At 37.4% G+C, this 19,503-nt stretch overlaps 1 protein-coding gene and 1 long non-coding RNA gene across 16 annotated transcripts in view; one reads left to right on the plus strand and one right to left on the minus strand.

The window, feature by feature from the left end:
• The window catches only part of MTMR3 (myotubularin related protein 3), a 141,204-nt gene that overhangs the window by 61,953 nt on the left and 59,748 nt on the right, over positions 1 to 19,503 (plus strand). For 11 of the 15 annotated variants that reach the window (XM_077874276.1, XM_077874287.1, XM_077874288.1 and 8 more), the window contains exon 2: positions 19,385 to 19,437. The gene's annotated coding sequence lies outside the window, so the exon portion shown is untranslated. Of the gene's footprint in view, positions 1 to 6,202; positions 6,609 to 6,781; positions 6,818 to 13,335; positions 13,497 to 19,384; positions 19,438 to 19,503 lie in introns of those variants that run through there. The other 4 variants (XM_077874277.1, XM_077874278.1, XM_077874281.1 and 1 more) reach the window with 3 other exon arrangements.
• Positions 497 to 6,127, minus strand: LOC144299026 (uncharacterized). Its single transcript, XR_013365841.1, has 3 exons — positions 6,049 to 6,127; positions 2,470 to 2,674; positions 497 to 814 (listed from the first exon to the last, which is right to left on the minus strand). It is a non-coding gene; the product is annotated as an uncharacterized LOC144299026 (long non-coding RNA).

A 19,503-nucleotide genomic window follows, 5' to 3' on the forward strand; every position in this document is an offset into this window, starting at 1 on the left:
GCTATGAAAGTTTAATTCAAATGAGTGTTTTTGTCAAGAAGAACTCTTCATTCTCTGTCTCTTTCTCAAATAAATGAATAAAATCTTAAAAAAATAAAAATAAAAGAAGAAATCTATAAGGGTGCCTGGGTGTCTCAGTCAATTACGCAGCTGCCTTTGGCTCAGGTCATGATCCCAGGATCCTGAGATTGAGCCCCCCTTGGGCTCCCTGCTCAGTGGGAAATCTGCTTCTCCCCCTCCCTCGGCCCCTTCCCTTCTGTTTGTGCTCTCTCTTGTGTGCCTTCTCTCTCTCAAATATAATTTTAAAAAATCTGTAAAACTTTAAAAAGTAAATTTTGTCTATGTAGTATCTAATAAGAGTATCTTGTATTCAATTAATATAGGATATAGTAAATGGGATGATTCGTATTTGAGTTACAGTAATGCCCTAATTCTGCCTCTTTGGTTGTTTATAAAAAGAAAACAAGCCTGGCATACATTATTTAATTATGATTTTATTAAGGAAATCAGACTGAGTGTGTGAATCATCTGATTTTGTTTTTCAGGACTCTTAGTTGCTGGTGATAAAGTGAATTAGAGCTTAAATAAAAGAACATGTAGCTTTATTGGCCATTGGCAGGATACTGGAGCAGTTCATATAATTGAATAACTGTGGCAGCCAGATAGGGGATTTGGAATTGGGGGTACAGTGTCTTAGTTATTCTAGTTTTGTATCTCTCTGAGCTTTGGTGTGATTTCTGTCCAGCTTCTCCTGGCTGTACAGTCCAGAGTCTCTTCTTCCTCTTGGTGTCTCAGCAATATTTTCCACTCTGTCCTTCCACCAAAAGAAGTAGAAATAGTTCCATTCGTTAAGTGGTTAGGGCCAAACAACCTAAGTGTTTATTTCCTAACAGTTTAGCTACTTGAAAAATTGATATATATATAATTTGAAAGAAAACATTGTAATTTTAATATTTGTGCCTGTTGGGTAGTATACAATTTTCAAACCCTAGAATCAGATTAGATATTCCAGCTTTTTTTCCTGTTTGGCACTGACTTTTATATGATACTTGGCTTTTTTATCATAGCAACTTGCTTAAAGCCCCTGTTTCATAAACATTGAAAGGAATGTTTTTTGAGCTAATTTTGAAATTATGAATGACCTCAGATAGTTGTTTGTGTGGTTCACATATGTCAGTTATTTCTGTTTCTCTCAAAAACTTTAAAGTCTCTCTAGTGCCCCTGTGAATATAAAGGTACCCCCAAGGTACCTCAGCACACAATTTGGAAACCATGATTCTGGAGGAAGAGAGGGATTTTTTAAAAAAAACTAATCTTTATGCCCATTGTGGGGCTTGAACTCAGGACCCCAAGATCAGGAGTTACATGTCTCCAGATTAAGCCAACCAACCACAAAAAGAGAAGGATTCTGATTTTTTTCTCTTTGGATCATGTGATTCAGGAGATAGGTTATAATTTGGTCAACCTGGAGTACTCACCCACTCCAATGCTTAGAAAGGGCATAGTATTCCATTGTATGGCTATATCATTTTACCTGTTTACAGTTGTTTAAAAATTACATAGAGGACATAAATTAACATCTGGTGTATCTCTATTTCTATAGCACAGATTCTGTTAAGTCTTACCTGACACTTAAAGTATAAAAAAATTTTGGATTTGAAATATGATCTCTGTGCTTTCAAATTTTCTGGGTAATCAAGAATCAAAGACCTAAACTTAAGAGCTTAAACTATAAAACTGTTGGAAGAAAACACAGAGGAAAAGTTTCACGGCATTGCATTTGGATTTGGCAATGATTTCTTGCATCTAACATCAAAAACACAGGCAGCAAAAGAAAAAGATAAATCGAACTAGGTTAAAAACTTAATGTGCATCAAAGTATACTCTTGAGTGAAAAGGCACCCAGAGAATTGGAGAAAATGTTTGCAAACCATGTATCTGTTAAAGGATTACTATCCACGATATATAAAGAAACACAGCTCAACACCAAAAATCAACCCAACTAAAAAATGGGCAGAGACTTAAATAGACATTTCTTCAAAGAAGTTACAGAAATAGTAAGCACATGAAAAGATGCTCAACATCACTAGTTGTTAGGAAAATGCAAATCAAAACCATGGGCTATTACTTCACATCCATTAGGATGGCTATTATCAAAAAAGTGGAAATGGGTTGATGAGGATATGGAGAAATTAGAACCCTGGTGTATTGCTGGTGGGAATATAAAATGGTACAGCTGTTGAGGGAAAACAGTGTGTTTGTTCCTCCGAAAATTAAACATGGAATTACCATATGATCTAGCAGTTACACTCTTAATTAGATATCTACCCAAAAGAAGTGAAATTGGGGACTAACAGATATTTGTACACCAATATTCATAGCAGCACTATTTACAGTAGCCAAAAGGTAGAAACAATTTAAATGTCTGTCAGTGGATGAATGTATAAACAAAATGTGGTATATACTTACAATGGAGTATTATTCAGCATTAAAAAGGAAGTTGGGGGGGCAGCCTTGGTGGCTCAGCGGTTTATCACCGCCTTCAGCCTAGGGCCTGATCCTGGAGACCTGGGATCGAGTCCCGTGTCGGGCTCCCTGCATGGAGCCTGCTTCTATCTCTGCCTGTGTCTCTGCCTCTCTCACTCTGTGTCTCTCATGAATAAATAAATAAAATCTTAAAAAAAAATAAAAAGGAAGTTAGGGATGATGAAAAAGTTCTAGAAATGGATAGTGGTGATGATTGCACAGCAGTGTGAATGTACTTAAGGTTATTTAGTTGTACACTTTAAATGGTTAAAATTGTAGATACTGTGTGTATTTTACCACAGAAAAAAGAAAAACTGAAAAAAAAACCCACTTTAGACATGTACAGTTTGTTTTACTTCAGTTATACCTTAATAAAGTCAAAAAATCTTGGGGTATTTGACCCAAAAAATAATTTGTGATGATTTTATTTAAAGATTATGAAATTACAAACTCCATAGCTTTGAAAGTCAGTCCTACAAAGTAATAAGATGCAGACAGGTCTGTGGAACAGACAGAAGCGGTGGATATATTTTAACTTTACAAAAGCTTCTAGTTGTCTGGTGGCATCTTCCTCTGTAAGGGATGAAAATATGTCGTATTGCTAAATGGTGCAGAGCAGATTAGAGGTTCCTATTCATTGTTACTGGTGGGTTGCTGTCAGATAAGAGATAACAAATGGTTTTATAAAGAGGTTAGGATTATGCTTTCTACTATATAATGTTCTTAAGTGTGATACAGATGATGAAATGGGGAGTTATGCTCATTAACTTCACAGATGACTTGTCGGCCCCGTGAAGGATGGAATTAGAGTTCAGAATTATCTTGACAAGGGAGTAGAGGTTGTAAAGAATAAAGATTTTTAGGAAGTGTCAAGTAGCATTCTTGCAACAGTGGATGATAAAACACTGATGAAAATCTTTAGTTTGTGGGAAAATGAAACTTAAAGCCATAATGTTCTTTGAAAAATATAGTAGGGATCCCTGGGTGGCACAGCGGTTTAGCGCCTGCCTTTGGCCCAGGGCGCGATCCTGGAGACCCGGGATCAAATCCCACGTCGGGCTCCCGGTGCATGGAGCCTGCTTCTGCCTATGTCTCTACCTCTCTCTCTCTCTCTCTCTCTGACTATCATAAATTAAAAAAATAAAAATAAAAAAAATGAAAAATATAGTAGCACATGTAGTATATAAGAAACATATTCTTGGGAAGGGTGGCTCAGCGGTTGAGCATCTGCCTTCGGCTCAAGGCGTGGTCCTGGAGTCCTGGGATTGAGTTCCACATCGGGCTCCTTACATGGAGCCTGCCTCTCCTCCCACTGCCTGTGTCTCTCTGCCTCTTTCTGTCTCATGAATAAATAAATAAAAATCTTAAAAAAAAATATTCTCAGTGTACAAGGGCTCCTTATTTGGAGTTGCTTTATGAGGACTAGGATTAGCATCAAATTTTACTATATTTATAAACTTATTGAATGGAGAAGGCACTATTGGCATAGATGTTTTTAATGTAAACTGTGGAGCCAGAATGCTTGGGTTTGAATTCTGGCCTCTTAACTGGTAAAATCTTGGGAAAATTACTTCTCTATATGTCTCTTTTTTCAACTCTGTGTATGTGTTTTAAGAGAGGGAGGGAGGAGAGGGGCAGAGGAAGAGGGAGAGAATCTTACGCAGACCTCACGCTCAGCATGAGCCCAAACGCTTGGTGTCATGACCCTGAGATCATGGCCTGAGCTGAAATCATGAGTTGAGTGCTTAACCAACTGAGCCACCCGGGTGCCCCTCAACTGTTTTTCAAAGTATAATCGTCACGACCTTATAGAATTATGGGTTTAATTGACTTAATATGTATAATACTTTTAAAACAGTGCCTGGCATGTAGAGAAGTGCTCAATAAAATTAGTTGCTTAAAACATCTTTTTTTTTTTTTTTTTAAAGATTTTATTTATTTGAGAGAGAATGGGCAGAGGGGAGGGGGCTGAGGGAGAGAGAAAAATTGAGCTGGAGCTGAATGCCAGGCTCGATCCCAGGACACAGAGATCATGACCTGAGCCAAAGGTGGACACTTGACTGACTGAGCCACCCTGGCGTCCCTGCTTAAAATATCCTTAACAATTGGTCTCATTTGGCCCGTTAATTTGAGATTATACTATTGACAGTGTTTTCTCTCACTATTTTTTAAAAGATATTTTTATTCATGAGAGACACAGAGTAGGAGAGAGGCAGAGACATAGGCAGAGAGAGAAGCAGGCCCCATGTGGGGAACCTGATGTGGGACTCGATCCCACGTCTCCAGGATCACACCCTGGGCCAAAGGCAGGTGCCAAACCGCTGAACCACCCAGGCATTCCTCTCTCACCATTCTTACTGTCACTGTAAAAAAAAAAAAAAAAGAAAAAGAAAAAAACCCAACATCATTAAAAAAATTGGTCTTGTTTTTTCTAACCACCATGCCCAATATTGTTACCATTGCTTTCTGGTGCCTAGAATTAACTCTTCATGTGGATGCAGTACTGTTCAGATTCTTTGCCAGTTATCAGAAAGTGTTAAATATATATGACTGAAAAATTATCTCGACTTCAAGTTGGAAGAAACTATGTAGTCTCACCAATTTGTGAAGCTATTTACTCTTCATCTATTCAAGAGAAGTTGAGTAAAGGACAGAAGGAATCCAGTTTTCAGGGAGAGACAAAATTATTACACAAAGAATGGAATGTAAAAAGGACTTTTTAGGGACACCTGGGTGGTTCAGTGGTTTAGCGTCTGCCTTTGGCTCAGGGCATGATCCTGAGGTCCTAGGATCGAATCTCTTATCAGGCTTCCTGCAAGGAGCCTGTTTTTCCTTCTGCCTGTGTCTCTGCCTCTCTCTCTCTGTGTGTCTCATGAAAAAATAAAAAAAAAATTTTTTTTTGAAAAGGAGTTTTTAGAAATGGCTTGATCATAAGAACTCCTGCTTTTATATGATGGCCTCAAAGAAATCAAAGAGGATTAAAACCACCTTCCTCTTGTTGTCACTTTTATATTCCATATCCCTGTCTTCAAGCAGTGTTTATCTGTACAAAAACCAACCTCATTTTATACAAAAGTGGCATTTTTCTCCCCAAAAGTGGCATTTTTATTAATACCAGTTTAGGACTAATAACTGCAGCTATTACTGAGTTCCTAGTTCCTTCAAGAAGTCTTTATGTGTTAGTCAAATGACAGTATACTATTAATTATCATGTTTTACCTATTTTCACTTTGATTGGAATGTGAAAGCAGAAAGCATGTTAGTTTTCCCATGATTGTCATGAGAATTATCACCTATAACTATTTTTAATTGCTTACAAGAAAATTTTTTATAATCTATCCCAAAACCCTTAAGGGGAACTAAATATTCTTTCATTGACTAATTAAAACATTTTGAGTAGCTCTTGAGGGAACTTGCAGACTATGTGTGTTTTCAGAGTGGAGAAAGGGAAGGAGAGGTATTTGGGGAGGGGGAGAAGTGGAATTGGATGAAAGAGAATAAATTTAAATAATGTGTACCTACAAAAATGCAGTAAAAGTTTAGTGGCTTAAATATTAGATGAAGTCTGATGATCTGATTGGTAGAAAAGAGGCCAGCCTGTATATAGGAAACAAACAATGGCAAGGAATTTGGAATGAACATAGAATGTCCTAGAGGGGAAGAGTAAGATCCTCATTTGAGGGAGACCTGGTTGTTTGAGAGGGAAGGGCCTGCCTCATTTTGGAGAAAGGGCTTGTTGAGAGGGCTGCTCGAGCTCTTGGCAAATATAGGGATAGTATCCTGAGAGTTCATCGATAATGTGTAGAGAATAGTGGTTAATGTTGCTTGGCTCACTCAGTTAAATGATTTCTTCTTTTTCTTAAGTCTCCAATGCCTATAACTAGAATTTTTGCTTTAGCAAAATCACATACTTTAAAATTTTGGACTTTGAAGGTTTATAATGCATATTGGAAACTTATAAACCAGTTCTAAGGGCTTATTCTATATGAAAACAGGCAGGTAGAACTGTTGCATTTATAGTAAGAACTAGAAAATAGAGGTTTTAAATGGACGTGAGTGTGCTTGAAACATTTATTTAATGGGTAGGTAAACAGAAGGCCATGGTTAATTTCTTGTATCTACCTAAATTGCTTTTTTTTTTTTAATTCAGAAAGTAATTATTGAGCATGTTTCTCGTCCTTGTCAGAATTAGTTTTCATTTGATTTGAAGATACTAGCACAGTAACTCTCTTCTAATGTTATCTCCATTTTACAGATGAGGAAACTTCGTGAACTTCCCAAACTGATGCAAGTAAGTTTAGAGTCAAAATTCACCTCCAAAACAGTTTGATTCCAGAACCTATAATCTTCCTTAATAAGCTATATTGTAGTGCCTCTCATTAACGCATAGTTTAAGGCCCTTAGGTTCTGTTGTTGAGTAGGAAAATGACCTTAGAGAAAAAATAATAGTCTGTCTAGTAGAACAGAATGAAATGTAAATAATTTAATGAAACTTAGTATTATAAAATAGAGCTATATTGAAAGTGCACATGGACTCTGCAGGGAAGCTTTCACAGTGAAAGCTTTGTTTTCAAGGGAGAATTAAAGGATACATAGTATTTACCCAAATAGATAAAGCCATATGAGTGTAAATCAGCAGAGGTAATAGCAGTGACAAAAGATCATGCTTGGAAAATTTAAAGGCAGCTTCAGGTTGTTCATTCTGGATATAAATGTCATAAGGCATACTTTCTTTGAGCAGGGATTTTTTAGTGACACTGCTATTGATGGGATTGTATATGCCAGGTGATGTTAAAAGAGTAACTGACCAGAACCAATTCTATTGTAACTTCAGTTGTAACTCATTCTTAGATAATTAAGGTCTAAATTAATTCAAATGTTTGAGCATCAGTTAGCTAGACCATATGGTGGTGATACTGGTGGTATAGAGTGGAAAGATGGAAATTGAGCATTTCAGGGAAAACAATAGGAATTGCTGTCAGATCTTGTTACTGGAAATACCAAATGATTGCTAGCCTTGAAATCCTAGGCCTACCAAGATTTCCAATGGAGTATGAAGAAGGAATGTTAGGGGGGAGAGGATGGAAACTGATTTTGTTAATGATATGTAGAGTTAGCATATGTACTACAATGACAGTCCAGAAGAAACCCTGTACCCTCTGGTACTGCTAGTAATTGCATTTGGGATTGGGGAAGATGCCAAAACTCTCTGGTGGTAGCAGAAACCTTAAAGAAAGAGGTTTATCATTTGTCTGGAGGAAGGACTAGATACAATTGCATGTGGCCCTGGTCAGGTCTGCTTATGAATGATTTCAGACTTAATGTATTGAATAGATAAGTCTTGTGAAGAAAAAATGAGACAATAAAACACCTCGAAGAAAGATAGTTATGAATTTCTATATATGAAGGATTTTTAATAGCATACAGTACTGTATTGCCTAGACCTCTCATTAATAGATTACCTACATGATTTTTTTTTTTTTTTTTTGTATCTGAATGCTAAATGGGAATGCATCTTAAAATCAGTGGCATGTTGGAGTTTTTTTTCTTAGTGGTTTGTAAATTTAATAGTGTGCTTTGAATTTGATGGCATCTGAGTCAATAAAATGCAGAATGTTCTTTTCAGTGCTCATTAGCATAAATACAGGGTTTTGTTCTGCTTTGTTTTGTTTTGTTTAAAGGTATTTGTGTTCCATTTAAGTCATCTCAGGTACTGCCAATGGTCTGTATACCACGTGATGGAAACACTGGTAATTGAAAATAAAGCTATGCTATAGAATGTAGGGCTTAGATTAAATATTGAGGCTGTAAATCATACAGAAAAAAAATGTAAGCTCTTTCTAAGGTCTTTTATTTCTTTGTATTTTAGCATATGTAATGTTCTGATTGAGAACAGTAGTATGGGGGGGCACCTGGGTGGCTCTGTCAGTTGAGTTTGCCTTTGGCTTGGGTCATGATCCCAGAGTCCTGGGATCGAGACCCAACTTAGGCTCTCTGCTCAGTGGGGAGCCTGCTTCTCCCTCTCCTCTGTTTCTCTCCCTGCTTGTGCATGCTCTCTCTCTGTCAAATAAATAAAATCTTAAAAAAAAAACCAAAATGGGTGTCTTGGTGGCTCAATTGGTTGGGTGTCTGCCTTTGGCTTAGATCATGATCCCAGGGTCCTGGGATGGAGCCCCATATCAGGCTCCCTGCTTGGGAGGGGGGGACCTGCTTCTCCCTCTCCCTCTGTCTGCTTGTGCTCTCTCTCTGTCAAATAAATATATAAAATCTTTAAAAAAAACAAAAACAGTAGTACACAATGTGTTGTTCAGTCATAGGCCTGCTGTTGTTTACCAGAGAGGTGGTTAAATGCATTATTCTTTCTGCCTCTTTGAGACATTAGTTCCTCAAACTATTTTCAGATTGAAAAATGCAAGAAACTTATGAGTGGTATTGATTGACCTTAGAGGTGTGATGTTATTCTTAATAGTTATGATTACATGGTTATTAGAAACTTGAGAATTTTAATTATTTGTGTAGATTGATTTTTTCATACTGAATTGAATAGTACTTAAGTTTGTGATGTATAAACAATATACTCGGAATACTCCATAATTTGTACAGAATAGGTTTAGATTAGGCTATGTGTTTGAGAAATTTTTTATCTTGTTTTAGAGAATATTTTACCAATATTTTATTTTATTTTCAAATATTTATTTATTTATTTATTTATTTATTTATTTATTTATTTATTGAGACAGAGAGAGAGAGAGGCGCAGAGACACAGGCAGAGGGAGAAGTAGGCTCCATGCAGGGAACCTGACGTGGGACTTGATCCCGGATCACCAGGATCACACCTCAGGCTGCAGGCGGTGCTAAACCGTTGCGCCACCTGGGCTGCTCCAATATTTTATTTAAAAAAATTTTACCGATATTTTAATGTTTAGTATGAATAGTAATTTAAGCCAGTATGCTTTTTTATTACCCCTGCTCTCCTTTAATGGGTTAAAAGCAAAATGATAGCTTAAGAATTTTTTTTAATTCAAAATTTAGTTTTTGTCTTCATTATGAATCCATGACTTGAGGTTTGGGAGTGGTTATTTAAATATAGTTATTTGGGATCCCTGGGTGGCGCAGCGGTTTGGCGCCTGCCTTTGGCCCAGGGCGCGATCCTGGAGACCCGGGATCGAATCCCACGTCAGGCTCCCGGTGCATGGAGCCTGCTTCTCCCTCTGCTTGTGTCTCTGCCTCTCTCTCTCTCTATGTGACTATCATAAATAAATAAAAATTAAAAAAAAATAAATAAATATAGTTATTTAAAAACAAAAAGGGAGAAGTCCCTTTTGCTTCACAGCTTATTTCTTATTAGCCCTGGTTTAACGTAGTACCTTTGCCTTCCTTTTCTTTAAAGCATGTTGATGAATTCTACTTCTTGACTTTAGCTGGAAAAGTTTTTTTTCCCTTCTTGTATATATTTAGGTGGTAATCACATGTTTCTCTCTGTTTACATGAGATAGATGTTACTAATTTAAAAGAGTGAGTGAGTCTTTTGTATGGTCTAAAGGATGGTCTTTTTGTTTTTAATTCATGAGAGACACAGAGAGGCAAAGACATAGGCAGAGGGAGAAACAGGTTCCCCGCGGGGAACCCGATGTGGGACTTGATCCCGTGATCTTGACTGAGCCAAAGGCAGACACTCAACCACTGAGCCACCCAGGTATCCCTAAAAGGATAGTCTTAAGAAAATGGTGTTCTGGTCGAGACAATTTTTGGTAATTTGGCTATTTAATAATGGAGAACTGCTTCAAAAGAGTAGGTATTTGAACTTGCCATTTTAAACAGAGCCTGCAGTGTAGTGCGTGGTTACTGGATGTTACTGGGTTTTTATTGGCTTGCTTTCAAAAATATGAGTAGCCCCCTACCTAATTGCCAGAATATTAATTTGAACTAGGCCAGTAGAAGATTGATTCTTTTATTGCACACAGTCTCTATTACTTGAATTTTGTCTCTCTCCTCTTGAGTGTACCTGTTGGCTAGCTGGATTTGGACAGTTTTTAATTGTGAATATGGCAACTAAAAATTCAAATCTGTTTTTTCATTAAGTGTATGCATAAAAGATGGATTTGCATTTTCATTCAGGTTTCTGTTACTTGTCTTTATTTATTTATTTATTTATTTATTTATTTATTTATATATTTATTTATTCGTTCATTCATTCATTCAATTATTATTTTTTAAAGATTTTTATTCTTGAGAGAGACAGAGAGTGAGTCCGAGACACAGGCAGAGGGAGAAGCAGGCTCCATCCTGGGAGCCCGACGTGGGACTCGATTCTGGGTCCCCAGGATCATGCCCCGGGCCGAAGGCAGGCACTAAACCGCTGAGCCCCCCGGGCTGCCCCTCCTTGTCCATTTTTAAGAAAATATTTTATTTATTAGAGAGTGTGAGAGAGCATGAGCAGGGGGAGGGGCAGAGGGAGAGGGCAAACCAGACTCCCCACTGAACATGATGCCCACCGCAGGGCTCCATCCCAGTGTCCCGAGATCATGACCTGAGCCAATGGCAGACCCTTAACTGCTTGAGCCATACAGGCACCCCTGGCTCCTTATTTTGATGTTTCTTACTCTGCATAAAACTGAGTGGAGAGAACCAGAAGCTTGGACAGTCTGTTTACAGAATGGGAGAGGAACATTCCTAAATATTATATTAATATACTAATGAGCAATATGCAGATAGCTGGGTTTGGGACACTGATAGGTATTTTTTGGAAGAATGTAGTTTACTTTCACTTTTCCTAGAATTGGTGTTAAACGTCTTAAGTACTTTGGCAAAACAGAAGAATCATGCTCATTTCTACATGGGCACACTATTGAGTTCCCATGGTAAACTGACCTTCAAATTAAGTTGTCTTTCTAGAAAAGAAACCCCTTATGCAGCTGTGAGTGGGGAGGGTTGTTGTAAAAAGGGTGGGGTTTGGAGATTCTATTTTTGTTCCTTTACGTCAGGGTCCTGAAGCAAAGCATATTAGAATAAGCAGTGTAAATCTGCAGGTTTCAAAATGACACTGATGTGTTAAATTTTGCCTAGTTTTTTAGTTGCCTTTTTAAAAAAATTACATTTTTGGTTTTTGCTACCTCATTTGATTAGTTTTCTTTTTCTATTGAGTACATAAGAAATAGGAGTTCATAATTTAAACTTCTAAAAACTTTTTGAGACCCTATTATAAAACTCTTTGTCTTCATAGGGATTGGTCATTTAGGGGTTTTGTCCCAAAAAATGCAGTTAAAGTTTTATTCTTTGGACAGTAGGAAGCAGGGACAGAGTCTACAATTCATGGTAAGAGATAATCATACTAAATACCTTAAGGGGGAAAATTATAATTAGGAAAATTTAAATTTCCATGATGAGCTATGGATTTCTGGAGTAGGAATGTTTTTTCTTTCTTTTTCTATTTCTTTTTATTATTATTTTTTTAAAGATTTTACTTGAGAGGCAGCATGAGCAGAGGAACAGAGGGAGAAGGAGAAGCAGAGTCTCCACTGAGTGGGGAGTCCAACATGGGGCTTGATCCTAGGACCCCTAGGGTCATGACCTGAGCCAAAGGCAGAGGGTGCTTAATGCTTAACCGCCTAAGCTACCCACAGGTGCCCCTCTTTTTTTTTTTTTTTTTTTTAAATAGAATGTTGACTTCCGATTTGGGGCAAGGTAGGGGAGAAGAAAGGAGGGATGCAAGGGGAAACAAAGTTTACTTTCTTCTTTATCACAGGTTAACTGGGAGCAAGGAGCAGGGCATTAATATGAGTGTGCAGGAATTTACTTTATGTCAAATTCCCAAAGATAGACCTCAGAACTAGTCAAAGAAGCAAAAGTCAGGAAACGCTTTTCCGACATTGCAGCTAGTCTTTCTGATATTTCCATAGTGATTATAAATATTGAACTACCCTCTGGTACTTAGATAAAATGATCCACTTGGCTTTAAAAATTCAGTTCATTTCTAGTTATTCGAATACTTGGATTATCTATCCTCTTTTCTTAAGCTCCCAGACTTAAGTATTTCTTCTATTTTCTGTTAAATTTAAGGGTTTTTTTTCTTTCTTAGGAGATAGGGAATGTTTCATTTAAGATGATGAACTTAAATACTGCCTTATAAAATTAGATTGTGTTTTATTATTTTTTTTAAAGATTTTATTTATTTGAGAGAGAGAGAGAGATAGCAACAGAGAGCACAAGTGAGGGAGAAGCAGGCCCCCCACCTAGCAGAGAGCCCTATGGATCATGACCTGAGCCAAAGGCAGATGCTTAACCTACTGAGTCACCTAGGCGCCCCTAAAATTAGATTTTAAATTCTTGATTTCAGTAGTAAAATGATGCCTACCATGTGATGTCTCATGGAGACCAAGTCAGAAAATTATATTACAAATTATACATAGAAATTCCTTACAATCCTATTAATAATTTATCTGAGTAGTATGAAGTGAATGTGTTCTGTTATAGAAGTAATTATAAAGAGCAAGTCAGAACACTAAATCTTTAAAAAGAAAGATTTTATTTATTTATTTGACAGAGCACAAGCAGGGGGGGGAGCAGCAGGCAGAGAGAGAGAGAGAGGAAGAGGAAGAAGGAGCTTCCCTGCTGAGCAAGAAGTGGGATATGGGGCTTGATCCCAGGACATTGGGATCATGACTTGAGCCAAAGGCAGACGCTTAACCTACTGAGCCATCCAGGCACCCCAAATCTTTACATTCTTAAAATTATAATTGTTCCCCTTTTTAGAAGATTGCATGTGATTCACCATTCTTTTTTAAAGGTATATTTATTTATTTATTTTAGAGAATGCTGCAAATGTGAGTTGGGGACAGGACAGAGGGAGAGGACCTTCAAGCAGACTCTTACTGAACACCGAACTGAAGTGGGGCCTGATCTCAAGACCCATGAGATCATGACCTGAGCCGAAGCCAAGAGTTGGTCGCTTATCTGACTGAGCCACCCAGGTGCCATTGTGATCCATGGTTTTATTTTTATTTTTATTTTTATTTTTATTTTTATTTTTATTTCTATTTCTATTTCTATTTTTATTTTTATTTTTATTTTTTTTGGATCCATGGTTTTAATCTTTGCTGGTCACCATCAGAAAATATCTTCACCAAGACGTCATGTACGATTTATGTACCCCTGCCCCTCCTTTCCTCCCCTGTTGTGTAAGGATTAAATTTAAAAGGAAGATACTTGTACGTTAAATGATTTTAAAAGGCACAAATAAGGGATTCCTGGGTGGTTCAGTCCTCAGTTGGTTAATCGTCTGCCTTAGGTTCAGATCATGATCCCAGGGTTGGGCGGATCAAACTTCAAGTTTGGCTCCCTAGTCAGCGTGGAGTCTGCTTTCCCTTTCCTTCTGCCACTTCCCCTGCTTGTGCTCTCACTTTCTCTGTCAAATAAATAAAATATTTTTAAAAAGGTATAAATTGGGCAGCCCGGGTAGCTCAGTGGTTTAGCGCTGCCTTCAGCCCGGGGCTGATCCTGGAGACCCGGGATCGAGTCCCACATCGTGCTCCTGCATGGAGCCTGCTTCTCCGTCTGTGTCTCTGCCCCTCTCTCTCTCTCTCTCTCTCTCTCTCTCTCCCTCTCCCTCCCCCTCCCTCTCTGTGCCTCAAATGAATAAATAAATAAATAAAAATCTTAAAAAAAAAAGGTGTTGGGATCCCTGGGTGGCGCAGTGGTTTAGCGCCTGCCTTTGGCCCAGGGCGCGATCCTGGAGACCCGGGATCGAATCCCACATCGGGCTCTCGGTGCATGGAGCCTGCTTCTCCCTCTGCCTGTGTCTCTGCCTCTCTCTCTCTCTCTGTGACTGTCATAAATAAATAAAAAATTAAAAAAAAAGGTATTAAATCAAATTTGCTAAAATCGGCTTGATCACAGTTAATCTTTTCTGAGAACATGGTTGTGGCTTCCTTTTGCCTACTTGAGATGGGAAAAGCAGTAACATCCATCTGAAGTGCAGCTAAACTTTGATGTCTAAGAATCTAGAGCACAATTACTTTGCTTTTGGTCTCTCACATTCTGGGGTTCCCTTTTGGGAAAGCAGCTGTCAGTGTTTCAGCCACTTAAATGCCAACAGATGATCTTAAGTATTGATCACCAACCCAACTGTTTGAAATTCTGTGTATTGCAGAGCTTCCTTTGAGAAATGTATTCAGAGTTTTATCCCACCTTTAACCCCACCCAAACAACCATATATATACATATATACATGTACATATATATATAGAATATAAAATGAACTATACTGTGTACCACTAGTGTAGTGACAGATTATACAAGATTGATCTTTGGTGGTTATATATTGAAACAAAGCTTTTTTTTATTATTATTTTGAACATTATCTTAAGTGTTGCTTGTTCAAGAGACTTACTATCAGTGAAAGGCTCTTTGATACAGAAATGTGATTATAACATGGGGTAAGTGACAGTTCTGGAACTTACTGCGTTTTTGTTTTTCAAGGAGAAATGGTTGTTTTTTGGTTAGGAAATGATAATATTTTAGCTGCTTATCTGTGTTCTACAGCTGGCAGAGGAATGCACACGGATCATGAATTTGCGCCTGGATCCCGCAAAACTCACAGACATTAGTGTTTCCAAAAGGGGTAGAAAAGACATATAGAGTCTTTCTCATCATCTTGTTTAGAGATTTCACTGAATGAGGTCACTGATTCAAATTTATATTTATTTTTCCTTTTTCAAAGCATGGACTTAATACGTATGGGAGAAAAGTCACACTGTGGGCATGCAGCCATGTGAGAATATTACAGTTGACACTAGAATTGCAGCTTGTTTAAGGATAGGAACTTTGTTTTGTTGATTGCTGCATCATTCCTAGTGCCTAGAATAGTGCCTACCACCTCTAAATATTTATCAAATAAATGAACCTCTACCACAGTGAACTTGTCATGATAGGTGAATGCAGCCATGCTTTTTGAACTCTTTGTTTCTGTTTTATTTATAGTTGACTTCAGCAGCAAAGGTTTTAGAAAACCTGAGGTTTGAACTTCTATTCAAGGAGTAAGACCAAGCCACAGTAATTTTACTCAGCCGATAAATAAAATACTCAGCTGATAAATCATCTCCCCACCATGGAATAATTCCACCCAGCATGCCACAGAGTCCTAGTTTGGGAAGGTCATCTATCAGATATCTGAAAGGTTTTTAGGCATAAATGAGGAAACATGAAGAAACCGAAAAGTTTGCTTAAAGTAGAGGCAGTTGAACTTAAAATTTAACATCTCTGAATTGTTTTATATTGCCTCCACACTCAAATTTTGCTCTGAATCTGTTTCTTAATATGCAGTGCATATGTAAGAAAAGGCATTTCTTCTACATACAGTGAAAATAAAAGATTCCTCTAAATTATTCAGTGTTGCCTTCTTAAAGTTTTGAATTCTTAATTACCTTGCATTTGAAAGTGAGATAGGACTATGTAAAACAGTCCATTGTCCTTTTAAAGTTAAAATGTACACTAGACAAAAAAGGGCTGCCACCTGTGTTTACCATCCCCCACCCAACATTTTAAAATGCCTGGCCTGAGTCTTAGTTTTCCTCATGAATTGATTCAATCTGATTAGTGTTTGTAGTTTGAATTATTTTATTATACAAATGGCCCAAATTCTCTTTGCCTTGTTGAAGCCGGTATGGTACTTATTTGAATATATTCGGTATATATTTAGGGTAGCCCAAACCTAACTGCTCTTACTCTGTGAGGTATGTGTATATATGACTGTATCCTGCTCTCATTGGAAGGTAGCTTATGGCACCAGAGAGCTTCTTTCAGACTTACCTTTGCATGGCCTTTATCTAGCAAATAGTCCTAAGAGGTGTGGGCAGTTTTTTGTTGTTGTTGACAGTGTTTCACAATGACATCCTTGTTTCCAGCCAAGTAGTTTGTGGTTATTGGAAAGAAGAGTCATTGCCAGTATTGAAGCAGAGCTGCCTGAACTTTTTTTGTTCAAACTGCCTGTTGTTTGATCCATCTCTTGGAACTTTACACCTGTGAAAACTTTACACAAACGTTTCTGTATTGATGGACTTCTCATATGTTTGACAGAATAAATTATCAAGTAATTTAAAACATGTCATGATTTTTATAGTAGATACAGTGATTTCCTTAAATTCAATTTAGCACCTTGAATTAAATCAATTTATTATTACCCCTAGGCTTGACCTGTCTCTTGAATTTAATCCCTCCCACCCCCCCTACTTGCTGGGTATATGTCTCCTTAACACTGCTTCCTTGGAGCTACCTTTCATTTTTTAAAACCATTTTATTTACTTTTAAGTAATCTCTGTACCCAATATGGGACTCAAGCTCATGACCCTGAGATCAAGAGTTACATGCTTTTCTGACGGAGCCAGCTAGGAGTCCCACCTTTCATTTTTTAATGATAATGTCCTTTGTCCACTCACCACAAGCCATAAGATTTTGCAGTTATCTTTGACACTTGCTCAGACTCTTTTTTCCCCCCATTTCTAATCAGTTACTAAAAATTAATGCTTTTACTCGCTTTGATGTCTTCCTCTGCATTTTCGCTATAGTTGAGATATTAAGCTGTTAGCATTTCATATCTGAACTACTAGTCCAGGAATATCCTAACTCAGTTTTCCCCTCTAGACCATTCTACATGTTCCTTGCTATAGTTTAACACCATCACTTTCATGTTATTATTTTCCTACTTCTAAAGCTCTTGATCTCACACCACTGAATTAAATCTGACTCCTTAGCCTGCTATTGAAGGCCTACCGTTGTGTCCTGCCTCTCTAGTCTTCTCTTCTTGAACACTCTCTTGATATTCTGATCTCTATTTCTCAAAAATGCCCCATTTTCTTCCTACTGTGGTATTCATAGCCGTTCTCTCTTGAATTATTCGGGTCCTTTCCTTCTCTTTATTTAGGTCCCATCCAGTCTATAAAACCTGGTTGAAATTCTTCATCTGCTGTGAAGTCTCCCTTCACTGTCCCTTCTCTGAACTCTGAGCACATGCATGTCATTGGACGGTTAACCTTGTTACTTTCTGAGTTACAATGAGCTATGTTTTATCATTTTTTGTTTGTAATACTTTTTAAGGAAAATGTATCTTCACATACATTATTTTATGTTTTGATTTTTTTTCTTGAAGACAGAGACTGAGCATATCTTATTTTTACCAAATGATTCATTATTTTATTTTATTTTATTATTGTTATTTTTTAATATTTATTTATGATAGTCACAGAGAGAGAAAGAGAGAGAGGCAGAGACGTAGGCAGAGGGAGAAGCAGGCTCCATGTACCGGGAGCCCGATGTGGGATTTGATCCCGGGTCTCCAGGATCGCGCCCTGGGCCAAAGACAGGCGCCAAACCACTGCGCCACCCAGGGATTCCTCATTATTATTTTAAAGTAAAAATCATAGATAATATATACCTACTGATATAACTTAAAAGGAATAAAAACTAATATGTATTTCAGGATTCAAGTGCTCAGCAAAAATTATAGTCTAGTAAGAAAAGGTCCTGCAGATTTACAGACCTCCAAATTTTCTTCTGTATTGTGTTGTACCTTTTAAATATATTAAGACTGGGGCACCTGGGTTGCTCAGTGGTTGAGCATCTGCATTTGGCTCGGGTTGTGATTGTAGGCTCCTGGGATCAGTCCTGCTCAGGCTTCCCACAGGGAGCCTGCTTTTCCCTCTGCCTGTGTTTCTGCCTCTCTCTATATACCTCTTATGAATGAATGAATGAATGAATGAATGAATGAATAAATAAAATAAAACTCTGTAAGACTAAACTTGATACTTAATACAGTTTGTATCTCAAGTTGTAAATTATGAATAGCTTTATTTCCAATATAGTAGGTGGTTAATATGACCCCTGAGTTATAAAATTTAAATGAAAAGTTACTAGGAGACGAAAATTCTACTTGTAAAATGGTTAAAAACACTTTGTTATTGCATATTTAGCCTACTTTTATGGTTCTTTTATTTTTATTTTTTATTTTTTTTTACTTTTATGGTTCTTAGTGAAAATTTTTTTTCTGAAAGTTATGGATGTAATATGCTATATTAACTCCTTAATTTTAGGATTTTAATATTTAATACAGTTTTATTTATGTGACTTCATGTCATGTAATAGCCCAAAAGAATGAGTTGTCTACAAATACTGAGAGAAATCATAACAGAGGAATCAGGTTCTAGAGCACTTGGGTGGCTCAGTTGGTGCTCCATGAGGAGTCTACTTGAGATTCTCTTTTTCTCTCTCTCTGCAAACCCCCCCCCCCTTTTTGCTCTTGCTCTCAAATAAATACATCTTTGAAAAAATCAAAGACCCAAATCTGGTCAATTGGGTCTTTTATCTATCTGTAAATGTCAGATTGTTGCATAGTTATGACAAGAATTCTTTGTGTTTAGATTATACTTTTCTGCCCAACTTTTCCCCTTACACATGAAAGATCCCTTGGTAGAAGCCAGTTGTACAAAATATCTTATGTTACCAAGTCCAAGTCTAGATCTCTGATCTTTGTTTTTTAAAGTACTGGTTCATATAGTGGCAGAGGCTTAGTTGAGAAACTATCAGAAATGATTGATTGATTGAGAAAAACTCTTAAATAGGAGTATGTGTGGGTTCCTGGAAAGTTCTTTCTGTTCTGTAGTTTCTAAAGGCATGGTGAGGCCTGACTAGGCATTTTGGACAATTAAACATTCTAAAATCTGTTGTTGACTAAATAGTCAACATTGTAACAATTTAAAAAATAATATATCAAGTCACAGCATTTTGACTCATAAAGTCTTGTGGGGAAATCTAAGTGGCTTAACTTGATTCTTAGGATATTTATAAACTACTGGTTTTTCTTTTGCAGATTGTCTTGTGAAACCTTCTAATAGAGAAAGTTCTTGGGACAAACTTCACTTGGTAAGTTTGCTATATTCTTCCCCACCCCCCGCCAACCCCCATGCTGTTTTGAGTAGCAAAAACTAA

The sequence above is a fragment of the Canis aureus genome, chromosome 27 (genome assembly GCF_053574225.1).
Source record: "Canis aureus isolate CA01 chromosome 27, VMU_Caureus_v.1.0, whole genome shotgun sequence".
Taxonomy (NCBI): Eukaryota; Metazoa; Chordata; class Mammalia; order Carnivora; family Canidae; genus Canis; species Canis aureus.